Source organism: Suricata suricatta, chromosome 5 (genome assembly GCF_006229205.1).
Source record: "Suricata suricatta isolate VVHF042 chromosome 5, meerkat_22Aug2017_6uvM2_HiC, whole genome shotgun sequence".
Classification (NCBI taxonomy): Eukaryota; Metazoa; Chordata; class Mammalia; order Carnivora; family Herpestidae; genus Suricata; species Suricata suricatta.
The window spans coordinates 73,016,795-73,035,709 of NC_043704.1; the positions used below are offsets into that span (position 1 = coordinate 73,016,795).

Below are 18,915 nucleotides of genomic sequence, written 5' to 3' on the forward strand. Positions count from 1 at the left end.
ATGGAGTAGGTTTAAGGGGCAGACAGCATTCCAGTGTGGCGGACGGGAGTTTTACAGTGAGGTGCAGGGACAGATAAGATGGGGAAGTGAGTGGAGGCCGTGTAGCCAAGCAGCCTTCAGGGGCTCTTCAGCAGAGGAGCTAATGCCCAGAGCAGCTGTGCTCTGTGGGGTCTCTGGAGTGTGAGGGCCCAGGGGAGATAAAGGAGCAGAGATGGGGCAAGGCAGGCAGTCCCAGATGTCACTTTGTCTATTCTGGACGCAGGGACCCAGGCATTTTGGAACTCTTCTCTGCACTAGAGGGAGCCTCTTCTCTTTTAACTTTTCTGTTTTAAATATCAAGCTGGGATAGTGCTTGGCCATCTTCCTTCCCAGAATCTCACAGAGATGCAGCTACACAGGGCCCGGGCTGGCCTGAGAGGAGGGTTGCCCAAGCTTTTAGCTGGAGAAACAACCACGTGTTGGCTTGGTGGCTTTAGATCCTCTGGGTGACTCCAAGTCCAAGTATGTAGCACAGTGAGACTTCAAATAAGTGTAGTATCTCTAAGGACAGGTGCTGGCTGAGCTAAGGGTGCCTTGGTTGCCTGGTGTTCAGGCCATAGGGGGAGGGGCTCAAGGGCCAGCTTCAGCTTGGGCCACCCCCTTGCAAAACACACAGCCCTGCCTGTAAGCCACAGAACAGGGGAGCACTGCCCAGGACCCGTGGCGGGGGTGGGGGGTGGGGGGCTCTGGGAAGCAAGTCCCGAGAGCCCTGACTCTGGAACATGGGCTAGGGAATGGCCATGGTGTGAGGAGCTGTGCCAGCCCAGGCCTTACTCCTCCCAACCCCTGCACCTTCTCTGCATCCTTTCAGTTCTGCGAGCACCCTGAAGGCTGGCAGAGGGTTCACCTTGTCCTCCTACCTCATAGGTGCTCATTAACTGAGCCACAGAGAATGGAAATCCTGAGTGAATCCAGAATGAGGAAAGCAGGTGCTAGCTTTGGTTTTAGTTCATGGACCCCCACTCCTCTGAGAACACCAAAGAAACAATAGTGATGCTCGTAGAACTAATAGCAATGCAGAGATGTCTGAGCTTCTGTCGGTACTAATGGTAATGCCTGTTGGGGTGCACCCCGTGCCAGGCACCCTGCTAAGGATTTTACGTGGAATGTTCTTTCGCCATCACTGCAATTCTGTAATGTCATTATTAGTATCACCCCCGTTTTCCAGATGAGAAAACTGAAGCACGGATTGGTTGCATGCTCACCGAGCGCCAGCCTCTGAGCCAGGAAGTGTGGAGCTAGGGTCCCACACACAGTCTGCAGCTCCTTCCCAAGCCCACCCTCTCTGTGGCCCCCATGGGGGCCTCTGAGCAGCAGCGGGGCAGGAGTGGCATTGGAGGGAAGATACCGCAGGACGGTGGGACAGCTGCGGCGTCACAGTGGGAGGGGCGAGGCCCTGCGCTGTCTGTCCAGGCTGTGCCCTTCCTCGGGCAGACCCTGGGGTAGGCCTCAGAAGGTAGAAACCCAAGCTCCTCATTTTCGGAGGGAAAAGAGAGACCACGTGAGCGGTGACTGGAATCTGATCCTGGAGACCTGAGTGCAGCAAGTGCCCCAGTCATCCCGCAGGAGTCCTGCGGACGCAGTGGGAACTTCCCGTCCCAGGGGGAGCGTGGGGACAGAGCCCCTGGCCCCCCTCCTGGCCTTCCCTCCTTCAGCCAGAAACCCTCAGGGTTGTTGCTTCAAGTGCACAGGGCAGGTTTACCAGCTATTGTGCTTGGAAGCCTTTCTATGATCTTAGGACAAAACAGCTAGAACAACACAGGGTAGTTAAAAAATGTTTGTGATTTTTGTGCTGTATGGAACAAAGAGGCATTCGGGAGACTCAGCATTGTTCCAGGGAGTGGGGAGCGAGGATGAAACGGCCGGCCGGCCCCTCAGAGGCCTCCCCTCCTTCGGGAGCATCCAGCTGCTTGTGGTGGAATGTCTCTGGAGTCTTCTCCGCAGCGTCAGGCTCCTTCTCCTCCGCTCCTCCTCCTCCATGTGGGGAGTATTTACACCGATAATAGTCTTTAGTTCTCACTCGGTTTCTAGTTCTCACTTGGTTTCTAGGTTGGGGAAAGTGGCTCAGTGGCTATGACCCAATGATAGTGAAGTTTCATTCTTATTATTAGCCATGCAACTCTCTGTCCAGACCCACTGCAGCTGCCTACCCCCCGCAGGATGAGTAAAGTCCTCTGTGCAGCACTCCGTCGCGTGCATAGCAATGCCCCTTACCAGACTTTTATTTCTGTTTCATTACATAGATGTTATCTCCATACCCCTCAGAGACAAGACCCAGATTTGAAGCAGAGAAATGACCTATCCAGGGTTGCTCAGCTAACAACTGACAGCCTCCGTGAACACAGCACCTGAAGAACCCTGCTAAGACCCTTCCTTCAGAGCTCTCAGTTTGAAAGCATACTACTTCAGCTCCTTTGGAAATTCTAAACCATTGTAGACCCACTACTGTCTTTGTCTTCACAGGCTATTTCCAGGACTGGGGTTCTCACGCTCCAGGCCCAGGTCTCTCTAATTCTGAATTGGTTCCTTCTGAATTGTGCCCCCACCACATCCCACCACCCTTCGGAGACGTTTGTAAGGGAGCCAAGATGTTCATTTGCCTTCTTGAGGTTGCATCTCCCCGTTCTTCCTGTGACATCTTTGATCTACGTGGCCCTCCTTATGGAAGTCCCGGCCAGACGAGTGTCAGAAGCTGGGCATAGCCCCCGTCCTCTGTGTCAGAACACCAGCAGCAGGCTTCTTTCACATTCTTCACAGCGGGGCTCTCGAGCAAACGGGGCCAGCTTTGGAAGCGCCTTCCTCCCCATCCTGCCGTATCTCCTTCAGGCTTCTCCTGCTAGAGATGGTGCAGACTTGTTCCTTTGAAGGGCTTGGGCATTTGGGGTCTTTGCCTGTATCCTCTCCAGATCGTCGTGTTGCACCAGCAGAGTGATAACTGGACTTGCCATCAGGAAATTCCTGAGATGTATGCTCAGCACCAGTCAAAGGAAATGGGGATGTTTAGTCAAGATAAGAGAAAACTGGGGGAGTGGGGGGCATTATCACTGTCCTCATGTGAGGGAGGAAATACACTTGTTCTTTGTGGCTCTGGAGGGTAGGTAGGACTAATACCTGTGGGTAGATGCTTTGATGGCCTGAAATTCAGCACAATGTAAAAAAGGAACTCAGTAAAAGAAACAGAAAACAGAGTATGTTGTCCTGAGCAGAGTAGATTTTCTCTGGAAAGTTCCATTCCTCTGATGGGCAGGCTGTGACACAGGGTCCAGGGAATGGCAACTCTGGTCCTGAGTGGGGAATGAGATGATCGTTTCCCTTTATACTTTTGGCCTGTGATCACGGCCACCCCAGTGTCCTTTAGAGACAGCTGCCCCCTGGCACAAATGGGAATTTCTGAGCCAGTCCGGAACGGGGCCCTGGGGAGGCACCCCCAACGAAGAAGAGGATTAGGGAAAGAGGAGGCCCCTGTCCACCCTGGCCATTTGGTCTCAGCCCTAGTTTCCCTGGGTAGTGATGATGATGGTAGAAAAAAGGGCTCTCCATGATTTCTGTAGAGAAGAGCCAAGTTGGAGTGCAGGTTGGCTGTCACGACTGGTGGCAGTTCCGGTGCATTCCAGATAGAGGAAAGAATGCATGGCACCAGACTTCCAGATTCTCATCTCGCAGGCGGTGGGAGCCATTGGCTGAAAGCAGCAGCCTGGCAGAGCGGTCGTCTTCCTTTCCAGCAGCCTTGTGAGCTGGAAGCATGGACTGGAGGACAGCGAGGACTCCCCACATTGTGGCCTTCTCATCGTTCATCATTCATCAGTGCAGGGATGGGGGTGCGCGCGCATGCGTGGGGGTGCACGCGTGGGTTTTGTTTTGTTTCCCTTGCTTCCCTGTGTGAGCACCACACTAAATAACTCGTTGTGAAAACTTGGAATCCTTCCATACTTCTGTTTACGCTTGTAAGAATTGTACAGTTCTCCAACACACATAAACATTGGTATGTGTACAAGCTTTGTAAAATAAGACACGGTTTTATAAAAATGGGACATCCGTCACATTTACTGCATATTGCTTTTCTTGTTCATCAGTACTTCATAGAAAAGTCCGTCCAAGTCAACTCAAATGGCACTTATTCATTCTTTTTATTTCACGGAAGGGACAGTCTATATTTTTTCACTCATTCTTATACTGGTAGGCATTCGCTTTGTCTCAGTTGGTTTGTTTTTTTTTGTTTGTTTTTTCTTTTTACTTATAGATGACTATTTCCATAAGCCTCTATAAACTTCCTATGAACTACCACTTTTATTGCCTAGGGAGAAATTCCTAAGAGTGAGTGTGCTGTGCTGAAGTGATAGACGTTTCCAGATTGTCCCCCCAAGAAAGTACAGTAATTCTTGTTTCTATTAGTCAGTGAGAATACCCATTTCCCATCCCCCACACCGCTGTTGCTTCCTTGTTGGTGTGAGTCAGCCTGATGGGAAGACAGTGATATCTCATTGTTGCTTTGACTTTCATTTCTCTGACTCCTGTTGAGTCCAAACATCCTTTCATGTGACTATCTGCCATTTGCTTGCTCTTCCATGAATTACCTGTTTATATCCTTTGCCCATTTTTCTTCCATGCGGGACCAATAGGACTCTTGTTCTCGTCTGCTGGTTCAGCCAGCAAGCAAGGGTGTTTTCATAACAGACTTTACCTAGTCTTGGTGACGGTTGATTTTCTGTTCCCCCCCTCCCCTTCCAACCCCCCAGTTTAAGAGTCCACAGGAATGAGATCTGATGTCATATTTCCCCAGGGATCCCGGGGAAGAGGTGAGGAGAAAGCAGAAAACGAAGCTGTAAGCAGATGAGAGCTGACAGGCTGGCCTGTGGATTAGTTGCAACCTCTCCCTTGTTGGCCCTGGGCAAGTTACTTAACTTCTTGCTGATGTGAAATCTGCATCTGTGAAATAGGGAGCAGAGAGGCTTGGCAGAGTGGCACTTAGTAACACATCTGTAAGTAGTTCAGATCTTGACTGATGTTTATGAAGCTTAAGGTCTGAGTACTCACGGCATGGTCTGCAGGATCTTAGACCCCACCCCAGACCTACTGAATCGGAAGACCCTCAGATGATTGGTCTGCACACTGAAGTTTGGTCTAAAGCACTCTGCTTAGAACTGGGAGAGAATGTATCTAGTAGAACTTGCCTAGAAATTGTGCCGCAGGTGTGAATGGTTTAGGCATGTTGGTAAATCCAGTCCATTGGATCTACTCAGCTGACAGGAGGGTGAGTTCTTGTCCCTTGATCCTGGGTCTCTTTGTGCACGTCACCTGAAAGAATACTGCACCCCCTCCCTGTGACGGGGACACCTCAGTTTAAGAACGGTTAGTTTCCCCAGACTCCGCGGGTTTTCCTGGAGCCTTACGGTCCCAGCAGGCCCACAGCAGTCAACGACCTTCTCCATCTGCCTCGGCTCCGTTCGTGGCTTCACAAAGCTGCTTCAGCTGCCGTGACTGTCAGCTCCACGCCACCTCCTGTGCCCAGGATCCTTGTCCCTGGCTCTGTCACCTGGTTTCAACCTTTCTCTTTTGAGCCAGGCCACCACCTCAACTTCTCCAGTTTTCCCCCACATGTCCCCCATGGGATCTTCTCGCACTCTGACGAAACACTACGAGTCACCCTGGAGGTACTGCACCCTCCCTGTTCCTGGCACCGACCCACCTGGATGCACCTTCCACCATTCCACCTCCAAACCTCTGCTGCCACTCAGCCATGCCCCCTCGCCCCCTCCCCTCTGCCTCAGCACTAAGATGACACACGCAGGGCCTTCCTCCAGAGCCTCACTGTGCACTTACCAGTCCTCACTTGACAGAGTGAGTTGTGTGGTGCTCCTTTAAATAGTGGTGCTCCCAGAAGCACTTCAGTGATTCCTATTGCATCTGAGCTTGTGTGGTTTATTAGGTAGTTTATGAACCAGGGGTTAGTGCAGGAAACAGAAACCACTCCAGGTATTTTAAGCAGAAGGGGTTGAATGTTAAGATTAGGTGTTTACAACATTGTTGGAGGGGCTGAAGGGACAGGGGTTAGGCTGGGCCTTTTAACTGACAACTAGATCATATAGGAGCAGCTGCTACCACCTCACAGCTGCTTCTGGAATCTCTAGGAAGCTGAAAAGTGGACACCCTAAGTGGAGGTCTGGGGCTTACAGAGCTGGACGAGAAGCTGCAGGCACTGCCTTGCTTTTCTGATACCCAGGAAGCCACAGCAGGACATCTGGGGGCAGGGTGACTGTGACTTCTGAACGCAGTGATATTCCCTCTCTCCACCCCTGGTGCCTTTGACTGGCAAAATTCAGCCTCCGTCCAGCACAAGGAATGACCACCCAGAGGCCAGACCTCAGTCACTCCCCAGACTGGGCTTCCCCACCTTCTGCAGGGAGCAGCCCCTCTCTGGAGTGGGTCCTCCTCCCAGCAGAAGCGGTTGCCGGTGGCCAGCGAGCAAGACACTGTGTCCCTTTGTGTGTCACTGCTTCTCTAAGCACGTAAGATACTGCTGCCTTCCTGAATGTTCCAAAAGTTTTATATTTTTACGTTCATTTAGTTTTACCTGATTCAAGAGTGACAAGCTTGGTAGAGTGCAGGAAATATGACTGCCAAGTTGCGTTCACCACAACATTGGATGTATTTATTTTGGGTCATTAGAATTCCTCGTCTAATCTTGGTCTTCATGGTTAAATATGTTAAAGGGATACCTCTCAGCACTGGTATTAGCAAGAACTTTTTCTTGCTTATGATGTGGTTGTTTAATAAGACTGTCTATGGGTGTTGGGGGGGCTGTGTTTCAGGTGTTAGGGAAATGACAGTGATTTGGGCCTCAAGGGGCCCACGGGAGCGTTCTCAGCTTTGGGGACATGGAAAGCTGTCAGGCAGGGTCCTGTCATTGGCTTGTGGCTGCGGACCTGGCCGGGCTTAGTGCCTGCAAGGCGCGCGTTAATTTGTAATGGGATGACATGGAATTCAGGAGTTGTCACAGGCCCTGGGCCGTGCACATCTTCCGGGTGCCCTGTACAGGGTCCTCTCAGCCTGGCCCACCCGAGCGGGTACCCCAGACCGTTTACCTGTTACCTGGAGTGAAATAAGAAGAGATTAAAGGTGGGCAGGAGTTGGGAGCCTCGTGATTCTCAGCGTCTCCCCGCCCTCCAGTCAGTCCCTGGACCCTCATTTTTGGGGAAAGCAGTTAGGGCAGCTGTAGCCAGGGCTCCATGTGGAGGAGAGAGGATGCAGCTGTCCCCTCAGCTTTCCTGGAGAGCATTCAGAACGGGGCACAGTGTTGGCCGGATGGTAAGCTGCCACCATTACGGAGCAGAATGCAGAGGGGTTCAACAGCAGATCACCATCCTGATTACTTAATTGAATCTTGGACTGTATTCTGAATTTTAATCCCTAGGACCTGGCATTCGGGGCCCTTGTGACGGGCTCAGTTCAGTGCACTCCAGCCAGTTTGGAAGCTCATGGTCCCCTGAGGCCATGCCAAGCGTTCACCTTCTTATCTTTGCTTGTGCGTCTCTGCCACCTGGGGGGCGTCTCTTCACCCCTCTCCAGCTGGAGAAATCCTCTCTGTCTGTCACGGCCAGCTCAGCCATAGCATTCCTTGCCCACCAGCTGCAGGAGCTCCCACTTGCCCTGATTCCCAGAACCCTTTTCTGTCCCTTTCTCCTGGCCTTCCCTACTTTCTGCCCACAGGTCTCCCTCTCAGCCAAGGTCTGTGTCCCCATGGATTATCTTCTTGGTCAGAAATGGTCTTGTTGGTTTTAAGAATAATTATAACCATCTTCGGGGCACCTGGGTGGCTCAGTTGGTTGAGTGTCTGACTTCGGCTCAGGTCATGATCTCACACTTTGTGAGTTCGAGCCCTGCTTTGGGCTCTGTGCTGACAGCTCAGAGCCTGCAGCTTGCTTTGGATTCTGTGTCTCCCTCTCTCTCTGCCCCTCACCCACTCTCACTCTGTCTTTCTGCCTCTTTCAAAAATAAACATTAAAAAAAAGTTTAAGATGGGGTGCCTGGGTGGCTCAGTTGGTTGTAAACCAACCAACTGAGTTTTGGCTTAGGTCATGATCTCATGGTTTGTGAGTTCAAGCCCCACGTTGGGCTCTGTGCTGACAGCCCAGAGCCTGGAGCCTGCTTCCAATTCTGTGTCTTCCTCTCTCTGCCCCTTCTCTCTCTCTCTCTCTCTCTCAAAATAAACTTAAAAAAATTTTTAAGAACAATTACAACTCCTTTTCTCACTTGAGCTGATTTGGTGTGCCAATTTGCTGATTGATATTAGCACCCACATACTTTGCATAACAGCAAATTTATTTATGCAGCGACAGTAATGCCAAGTAAACTGTAGAAGAAATGAGTTTCTAAGTTCCCATCTTAATATACATTTTGCATATATAGCATGCATGCTGTATTTGAAGCAAGCTTCCACTACTGGGGCAAGCAAATGATGTCTTCTATTTACATATTTTTCCCTAGGAAGCCTGGAATAAGGACACCTTACTTCTATTTTAAGTCTTTAAGCTGAGTTTATAATTTAAAAAATTCTACTCAGTTGTAACAGGTAATATAGTCCCAGAGCTCTCTGACGACAGCATTAGAAACCTGTCTCCAAGCCTTCCCAGCTTGAAGGCAGCAGAAATCTGTTCTACAAATCTATACGATTTGAGAGTCACTCCCAGTGGTGGTGGCTGCGTGTGTGGGCAGGCCAGAGGTGGCACCGTGGTGTTCAAACATGGTCACGATTAGCATGTCCCTTACCTGCCACTTACAGATGTTCGCAGTGACAGGTGCCCCTTCATAAGAGTCACTGGGCGCCACCCACACCTACTCCTGGAAAAGCATCCTACCCGGAGGGAGTACATACGGCCCCCCCAAAAGTAGCCCGGCCTGCCCCGCTCCTGTCCTCATCTCTTCCTCCATAACCCCTCCCTCTCGCCGTCCCCTTCCCCTCTCCCTACCCTCACTTCTACTCTCTCACTATTATGGGTTGAATTATGCCCCCCATAAATTCATTTTTTGAAGTCCTAACCCCAGCACCTCAGAATGTGACCTTACTTAGAAAAAGTGTCTTTACAGGTATAATTAGTTAAGCGAGGTCAGTAGGGTGGGGCCTAATCCCCTATGACTGGTATCTTTATAAAAAGGGAGAATTTGGACAAGGCATGCACCCGGGGAGGACACCATAAGAAGGTGAAGTCAGAGCTCAGGTTTTGCTTCTACAGGCTAAGGGACGTCGAAGATTGCCAGCAAACTACCGGAATAGGCAAGGGATGTACTGCGGATTCTCCTTCAGTAGCCCCCAGAAGGAATCAACCCTACCAGCACCTTGGTCTCAGACCACCAGCCTCTAAAACTATGTCATCGAAGCCATGCATTGTGTTATGGCAGGTCTGGCACGCTCCCACTCACCCCTGCCCACCCACACCCTCTGGCCCAGGCGAGCGGGGCCTGGTTCTTACCAGCGTCTCACAGCGTGCTCCTCCAGGTGCTCCAGTGAACGGAACTCTGTTGCAGTGAAGGGGGCTGTTGGGGCCTGGCCTCTTGTGTAGAGGCACTACTTGAGAGCCTTCCTTTTAAAAATTGTGCTCGTGTTCAAGAGTGGAGACCTGGAAAAAATGAAAAGGATCTGTTGTAATGCAGAGAGCATGAGTTTAGGGGCCGATGGACAAGGGCGATTTAAAATCCTGACTGTCAGTTTTTAGTTACTTCACTACCTTTAGACTTTGCTGTCTTGGAAATAATAACAGTACCTTTGGGGTGGGTGTTAGAAGTAAAGAAAACCGAGGTGAAGCTCTGAGCACAGTGCTTGGCTCCCAAGGTGGTAACTGCCTTAACTATTATTATCAGTAAAAACCAGGAAATGACTCGAACAGTAGCGCGTTGTAGAGGACAGTCTCCATTTGGCTTTCCTAAGCTGAAATACCCCAAATACCCAAGTTCCAGCTTCGTACGTGCAAGAGGCTGATTAACTTGTACGGAAGTGTTATTTTTTCTTTATGGTTTGTAACATTTTTCAGACTTTTCACTGTGAACAAGTATTTTAGAAATAAGAAATTGATTTTTTTTAAGGGAGAAGTATTTTACTAAGTCTCAAGTAAAACAAGGGTCAGAGTCAGCAGTTGATAACAGTTGAGGGTTCTTGAGGAAAGTTCCAGTAAACCTAGTTCTCAGGATTCTTTTTATATCTTACTAGGTGGGTATGCTTTCCTAAATGCAGTTATATTTAATGAAGAAAAACAAGTTGGTTTTAACATGCAGTTATATTTAATGAAGAAAAACAAGAATGGATGGAAGAGCAAAATAAATTGGTGGGCCCAGGAGGCCCCTGCAAGCCGCCTCCTAGGGGGCTGGGCCCCCACGTGGGGAGTGGTGGGCGGAGTCTGCCCAAACCGGATGAGCTGAGGAGGGCGCCTTCACCTCATCTCTAGTGCGACATGGCTTCGCCATGTGAGAGAGGTGAGTGGTGTTACAGTGGTGTGACCCGTACAGAATTGTCTCTGGTGGGCAGCTAGCCCTGGAGGCAGGGTCCCTCTGTGGTTTCTCTTTGCTCACATTTCCATGTTCCTGCTTCGGGAGGCTGAGGGTGAAATGCTGATAGACCTCGATCCTGTGCTTGAGGCGGGAGATACTGAGAAGGGGTTAATGGTGGGGAGAAAACTGGTTGCTTTTGTTTGTTAGTGTTGCCTCCTGGCACTTTGTGGACCCCTTTTCTTTTTGAAAGGAGTTTGGAGGCAGCTTTTCGTCTTATTGAACTCAAGTTGTAAGTGGAAAGTCCTTCTAGGCAAAACAAAACAAATGTTCTCTTTGCACAAGGCAGGGGAGGGAGCCTCTGTGCGATTCGGATTTATTTTTATTTTTTAATCCTGTTAGCAACAGAAAAAGACTCTAAGGAGCCTCTGATTTTATTACCACCAGGAGCAGTTTATCTGTTGTCTGTGGGATCCCTGGCCAGATGTCCAGGGCTCCACGTGTCTTCTTCCTCCCTCTCTCCCTCCCCTCTCAGGATGGGGCTGCCCAGCCTGTCCGTTGCCCGTGGATAGTGCATTATAACCTGAGGCGGAGGTAGCAGTGGGGAGGCAGTGGTGAAAGCGTAGAAGGAGGACTTGGCACATGTTGACCCTGTTAGGTGGCCACCCTCTTAAGTTTTCTGCTGAGACTATCCTAGACCCCTCCTGTGCTGACCTGCCCTCCTCTCCAACTGTGTGGGTGCAGTTTCACACCTCACCAGCAGGGGTCTCACCTGGGTCACATCCAGGGCTGATGGCAGGTGGGAGACTCTTCTCTGGGCTCCTCCCCCTCAACGTCTTAGACTCACTGAGCTCTGGAACTTTCCACCTAATGAGATTTAGACACCATTTTGAGGATCTGAGAGAGGAAGTGGCTCATCCCTTGAGAGAGGGTGTGTTTGGAGCCAAGCTGGGCCCAGACCTTCTTGAAGGCAGGGGGTAAGGGGGTGCAGAATAAAGCAAAAGCATTTCTCTGTCCTTAACATTAGTGAGGGCTGGAATGAATGTGTATTTGACTTCCACAAGGAGTTTTATTATTTTTCTTACAGTGAAAATATAAAGTAATGCATTGACTATCACTTTATTATGACAAGTTGGACACTTGACATAAAGAGCCCGCATTTAATTTAAAGCTTCCTTTTTGGTAGGAATCAGCATCTGTGGCTTTCAAATAAATAGTTAAATGCTACACAGCAGTGAAATACTGCCTGAAATTAATCAAACATTCTCACACTTACCATAATGTAATTACTCCAGGAAAAGGTAAGGCTTTAAGCTCATTAAGAAGTAATGGTATTAGGGTAAGAGAAGTGTTTTGATTTTAAATGCTGGTGACAGTTGACAATGTCACTGGGAAGAAAGAGATAAGCTCAGCAAGACTGGACTATCTTGGTTTCCTCACAAGTCCACTGACGGTGGCAGAATGACCCCGCGGGTGCATTCCGGGTCTCTGCATTCAGGGCTCTGCACGCAGTGTGTGTACATGGCACTCGCTGATGCTCTGACCCCAGGTGATGGGGGACACGGACCCCCCCATCACTGCTGTGAGGCCTGGGTGTGGACATGGACGCATACACCTGGCTGGAACTTCCAGGGAGGGACTGTGGTTTCCGGAGGTGTCTGAGCTGCCCCCACCACGGAGCAGTACAGTGAGCAAATTCTCCAGCTGTGGCCCTCGCTGCCTAGAGGAGTAGGGCCTTTAGGGCAATTAAGTGCTTAATATTCTTTGACTACTTCTTTTTATGAAAAATATAAACAAGCCATTCTTGAGCCATTAACCTTTTAAGGCTTTGGGTTAGAGGATGATTTCTTGTTATTACGGCCTCTTTTTCTTCCCATCTAACACATTTCTAACACACACCACAATACCTTTTTATTCTTTTTTTAAGAACAGGAACTTAAATAGAAGTCTGCTATACCTTTACTTCTATGGACTTCATGTGGCATTTTGCCATTGGGCTTAGATCCAATGAAATAATATGGTATCTAGATATAAGTCTGTGCTTCTCAAGCTTTGGAAAATACCCTGGGGACAGTTGTATTTAGGGAGCCCTTGGGAACCTCCAAATCACAAGAATAATGTACTGCATCTCCCTGAAAAGTCCATTTCACTCAAAGATTTAGGGAAATTGGTATGTTAAAACATATGGCTATATTATAGAGTAGAATATTAAAGCTTTATAAATCTTTTATTGTTTCAATTTTTTTAATGTTTATTTTTGAGAGACAGAGAGAGACAGAGCATGAGCAGGGGAGGGGCAGAGAGAGAGGGAGACACAGGATCTGAAGCAGACTCCAGGCTCAGAGCTGTTAGCACAGAGCCCGACGCAGGGCTTGAAGTCCTGGACCATGAGACCATGACTTGAGCAGAAGTCAGATGCTTAGCCAACTGAGCCACCCAGGAATCCCTTTATAACTTTTTTAGATAAGACATAATTCTATACACTTGGAACCAGCTGTGCCCCAAGTCCCTCCATACTGGCCTTCATCCTTTCCCCAGGGGGAAGTTTTAGAAGTCTTGGTTAATATTTTTGTGGTGTTATCATTTTTTAAAGTTTATTTATTTTGAGAGAGAGAGAGAGAGCGCACGTGAGGGGAGGGGCAGAGAGAGAGAGAGAGGGTCTTCGGAGAGAGAGAGAATCCCAAGCAGGCTCTGGGCTGTCAGCACAGAGCCCGGTGCAAGGCTTGAACCCACAAACCCTGAGACATGACCTGATTCAAAATCAAGAGTCAGCAGCTTAACCAACTGAGGCACCCAGGCACCCCTGGTGTTACCGTTTTACCCTCTTGTAGACTTATTTCATCATTATGAACGAGAGGTAGGAGACATAAGCGGGTATGGTTAAACTTGTGAATGCAGGGTGAGAGCTACAGCCTAGCCAGTGGCCCCCACATGTCTGTGCAGCCACACTGTGACACCCAGGGCGTCTCTCCGAGTGCAGATCTTCTCCCCGGGGCTTCTGCATCAGTTGCTTTAGGATGGGGCCTTCAAATGTGTGTTTTGAACGTGAGTCCAAAGTGATTCTGGCTTCCAGCTAGATTTGGGGACCAAAGAACCTAACAGTTCCTATGTACAACTCTGGAGAAGGAGCTGCAGACTGGCATCTAGCAGACCAGGTGGAAGAGTGGTTTATTTTTACTGTAGCATTTTTTGTTTATTTAAAAAATTTTTTTAATGTTTTATTTATTTTTGAGACAGAGATGGAGCATGAGCGGGGAGAGACAGAGAGGGAGGGAGACACAGAATCTGAAGGAGGCTCCAGGCTCTGAGCTAGCTGTCAGCACAGAGCCTGACGCAGGGCTTGAACCCACAGACGTGAGGTCATGACCTGAGCCGAATTTGGAGCCTTAACCGGCTGAGCCACCCAGGTGCCCCGCATTTTTTGTTTAATGTCTATTAGTTGCCATCATTTAAACCGGGATACTCCGCAGCTTTTCTTCCCAACGCAGAAGTCAGGACAGTGTCAGGCCTGCCTTCTGCCCAAGGCCAGTGGCCCGGGCCGAGCAGCAGCAGCCTCTTTCGGCGTTGCGTGCTCGCCAGGTCTGCGTGACCCCGGCCTCCCCCGGCAGCTTCCCGCGCTCACAGCACCGCCGGGCTGCCTGGGCACTTGTGGCTTTGATCCTGCTCGGTGAACACGCGGTTGTGCATCATGTTCTTGAACAGCTGAGTCACAAATGTCCTTTTGTGGTGAGCGGCGGGAACTGGCCACTGTCTCCACCCCCCCTGCTGGCCTCAGGGAACAGCTTGCCTTTGTTTCCACCTGAGAAGTGACTCATTTTAGAGAGAAGACTCATCTGGTGAGAAGAAGGGACTTCTGCCTCGGAGCTTTTGGGACAGAACCGGCCCCTCAGCTTAGTACTTCCTGTGTCTTTCAGTCGCTCCCCTGTGCTTCTGTTTCTGTTTCCAGAGCCCCGCTTTCCTCCCGTGAGCCTGTCCTGTAAAATGCACAGGCACGTGTGCACATGCACACATGGGAGGACCCCTCCCCGCTGTCCTCTCGGGATGGGCCCTGAGCGTCCCTGCTCTGGCCAGTCCACTTCATGGGCATGTGTGCCCCTCTTCCTTTCACTGCTGGTCCCCGCTAAACCCTCGGTCCATTTAAGGGAGCCGAGATGGCATTAGGAAATAGCTGTTACAGGAAAATGTGCTCGGAATTCCAAGCAACAGACTTGGGGCGGTGAGTTGTGGGAGCACCAGGCCTCTGTACCTGCTGGGAGGCCAGTGAGCGCACGCGCTTTGGCAGGGACACCAGGGGCTGTCATCCTGTGCGGGGGCGGGGGGGCCCTGCTCGACCCCCTCTGGTTTTCTTTTATTCTGTGAGGTCAAAGGATGCCATTTAGGTGATGGCGTGACAGAATGACACTGTTTCTCTCCATCTTTTCCCTAGCTGCCCAAGCCCGAATCACCGCTCTCTAGCCCAGGAACTTCCCCTTGATGGGTCCCGAAGGTCTCGGAGCATCGCCTCTCCCCTCATTTATTGGGTTTAGGTAAAGGCACAGAGATGGTGAATGCCAGCAGCCTTTAAGAGGCAAATGACATCTTCCCTGTTAAATTTAACTCCCTTTCTCGCCTCGCCCGGACTGGTTCTTTCTGAGCCCTGAGTGAGTACAACGTAGGCCTGTGCAACCTCTAATGATTCCAGAAGTGATGCCCACGGCTGCTGGGGTGGCGCTGAGTGTCTGCACTGCTCTTCTTGGCGACCGAACCATCAGGTGGTGAGCACTGAGAAAGGGGGGCCCAGCCTTACGGCCCTGAATTCCAGGCTCTGTCCCCTCAAATGCCGATTTCCACACAGGATTCCAGCTGCACCTTCCGTCTACGCCCACAGCACTGACAGGGCCACTAATCATTGTCCTCCCCATCGGTGCTGGCCATGAGTGGAGCCATGCCTTTTTTGTTCCTTAGAGATTAAAAATTTAAACAGAAACCAAAAACCTTCTTTCTAACCTCACTATTGGAAAATTATGGAGTCAGACATGTTTTCTGATGTATCCCAATTTCATATAGTTCATCTTATAAAGAGCCAGGTGTTCTCATTTTCATTCAGAAAGTATGTTAATCAGAAATGCATGTACCACCACATTTTGCCCAAATCTCATGCAAGTGTATAGTGTACAAAAGGAGTATCCCTGGGGCTAATTAATGTTTTAAAAATATCTACTTAAAGCAGACAGAGGTTGCATACCTATCTAGAAAAATTAGTAAGTGGGGAGAGAGTGGTTTTGCGAAGGGGTTTTTGGTTTTGTTTTTTCTTTACCCACACTCACCGTGGCAGTGCCCTGGGAATATAAAGGCTACCCTGCCAGGGGATTCTGCCTCTCCCTAACGTGGTCTGAGTGGCGTTGGTGAAGGCAACGGTGGAGGTGCACGCCCCAGCCCTAACAGGCGGCACAACACTGGCTCAGAGTCTAGGGCCTGACTCTGAAGGTAACATGGCATTTATTGGTGGTAGCCTCCCCGCCATGGGCTGTGAGGTGCCTTGGGCTGCCCCACCGACGAGGGGGTGTGGTAGCGGCTGCTCCCAGCGACCTTCACAGACACCGGTAGGGGCCTTGGCTACTTGGCCGAATGTGGAGCCCAGGTGTCTTGGAAAAGGCAGGTTTCATCCTCACTCTTTGGTGGTGAGGGTGTACCTGTCTAGAATTTGCTTCAGTTGTTGTGTACTGAGTCCCTACCTTGTCCCAGGCACTGGGCAGGGCGGCAGGGATTCAGATATGGAAAGACAGGTGCCCTGTCCTCCAAGGACGCACGGTTCATAGACTAGAGAGGCTCGCGGGTGATTGTAAATATCACGACCACCATGCGGTTGGACAGGACTAGGGCCAAATGGTGGAGCGTCTCGCATGTTGTGCTGAGTTGGAGTTAATTCAGTAGGCAGCAAGGTGTCACCCCAGTGTCTGGGTAGAAGACTCTGGACACGTGCCTGGCCTAGATAAATCACTCTGTCTTGTTACCTTGGGAGTCAAAATGCCGAGCGGTCACTGACTTTTGTCCCGGGGAGGTCACGCTCCCTGAGACAAGACCCCACATGAGTGTGGAGGCAGGAGGCTCAGAGATGAAGAGGGGACCAGCCCTGTCCACCTGTCCATCAGATGTCCACAGGCTGGTGGGAGAGAGGGGACAGACCTGGCTGAGTCACTTGTTGCAAGAAGTGATGGCCCATTGTAGGAGGCAGCAGGAATGAGGGATTGGGGAAGCTCATTCCAAATATAAGATCTCAGAAGGCTTTTTGTAAGAGTTGTAAATTCTAGATTCCCCAGAATTATTTACTGTACTTTATTTAGTCTGTCTTCTTTTTAAGTATAGACAGGGGGACTTTCTTTTATCTTACACTGAAGTTCAGTGAGAGCCTTCTTAGCGCACTGGGCAGCACATCAGTCTCATAATCTGAAGTTCAGCGAGAAACAGACCCCAATATTACCAAAAGCTACAGCTTTAGAAATGGATATAAGAACCCCTACACCAAACAAGGTTTCAACTGCAGTTACTGCATTTAATTCTTCGTTATGTGGTTCTGTCTTCACTAACTTGCACGGGGAAAGGGGCTTATGAACTGGTTTGTTATAAGGAATGGATTTTATTTCAGCAGCCTGACTGGGTCCAGATTGTCAGTGCAGGCCCCAGATGGCCCTGCCGGGCTGAATGGGGGGGAACAGGGGGACACTCTCACGTGCTGACTGTGTCTCTTGTGGTCGTGAAGCCTGGGCGGCAATGGGGACAGAGCATGGTCCATCCAGTTTCCCCGGGTGTGAATCCATGTACCTGCTCCAGGCTCTGCTTTCCATGTTTGAAGCCAAATAAGTTTCTTTCTTTAGCTCTCAGAGTTTTATTATTTCCATCTCATGGGAAAGGAGAAGGAGAAATACAGTCCCTCCTAAACAGAAAGCCATGTGTTGCTTGAGAACCTGACCTCTGTCCCACATGTCTTCGGAGCCCTCAGAACATTCCACGTTAATTACACAGTACTCTGCAGCCACAGTTTTTCCTTTGGCATCCACAGCTTTGGAGAGCAGACAAATTGTGTTTGCAGAGTGGTCTGTGCTTGGAGGCCACAGCCCTTTTGGGGACCGAAGGCCCGAGGTGGCTTGGAGACCACTAGCCGGGGAACAGAGCATCCCAGGGAGCCATCCCCAGAGCAGGTGGCATTGGCAATGCAGGCAGAGAGCGAGACTTTCTGTCCACGTGGTTCTATCACGAGGCATGAGGGCTCTGACTGTCAGTTCCCTAAAGGAAGAAGTGTCACCTGAGCTCAACAGGAGGTCAGGGACTGGGTCCAGTGGCTTCTCCTCTACCCTCCCCCCTTTTTTTAAAATTGTTGCAGAATATATATATAACATAAAATTTGCCATTTTAACTGTTTTTAAGTGTATGGTCCCTGGTATTAATTCCATTCACAATATGCAACCATGACCACTATCCATCTCCCAGATATTTTTATCACTCAACCAGAAACACCATCCCAAGCCCCTGCTACCCTCGAGTGTACTTCCAGGGCCTATGCGTTTGCCTGTTCTACGGGCATGGAAGTGTGCTTCTGCACCCCGCACTAGAGGACCGGTGCTCTAGGCCCTGGAGCACGCTCTTCCTCCCCCACCCCACTTCCCACAGGGCCTCTGGGACTCTGCTGGTCCGTCCTTCTCGTTCGTTCGTAGTGAGGTTGTACTCTTTGTGGACTCTCCTGATTCCCCCAATAGCCCGATCTTCCTCTGCCTGGAGCATTTGGGGTGAAGCGCTCTTTCTGCCTGCCTGACCTCTCTATGTGAGGTTACAGGCGCAGCTGTTGTCTGTCCATGCCCCCTTGCTGAATCTGGAGCAGCCGAGGGGCTGCGGGACTGCGTGGCAGAGCGGGTGCTCCGGGCTGTGTTTGTCTTAGCAGGTGGTCACAGGGTGCTCACAGGGGCAGGGCAGGACGGTGTTATAAGACGTGCCACGCCATCTACATTCGAACCCAGGCCTCTCCGCTTCCTAGCTGAGCGGCGTTGGCCAAATCCCCCCACCTCAGTATATGTCCGGTTCCTCCTCTGTAAAACGGGGATAATGACGTGCTTCCTTCACAAGCTTGTGAAGGTGTGTAGTGTGTAGAGCACTTAGAACAGTGCTTACATGTGCTGGCGTGAGCTGCCTTATAGCATCCGCCATTACTAGTGCCATTGTTGCAACCGTCAGAGTGGTGAGGACGAAGTGAGATAGTCCACACGAATAGTTTTAGAAGTGGCCAGGAGGTACTAAGCTTCCAGCACATGTCATCTACCAGTATGAGTGGATGTGTGTGTGTGTAAGTGTGCGTGTGGTGAGTATATGTGTATGTGTGTGAGTGTATGTAAGTCTGTGTGAGTATGTGTAGCCATGATCATATAGTGG

General features: G+C 50.2%; 1 protein-coding gene and 1 long non-coding RNA gene across 2 annotated transcripts in view; both read left to right on the forward strand.

Moving 5' to 3' along the window:
• Window positions 1-18,915, forward strand: part of XXYLT1 (xyloside xylosyltransferase 1) — a 158,617-nt gene that overhangs the window by 119,929 nt on the left and 19,773 nt on the right. The window lies entirely within an intron of this gene.
• On the forward strand, window positions 10,387-15,488 carry LOC115291873. The gene is made up of 2 exons (XR_003908702.1): window positions 10,387-10,503; window positions 14,942-15,488. It is a non-coding gene; the product is annotated as an uncharacterized LOC115291873 (long non-coding RNA).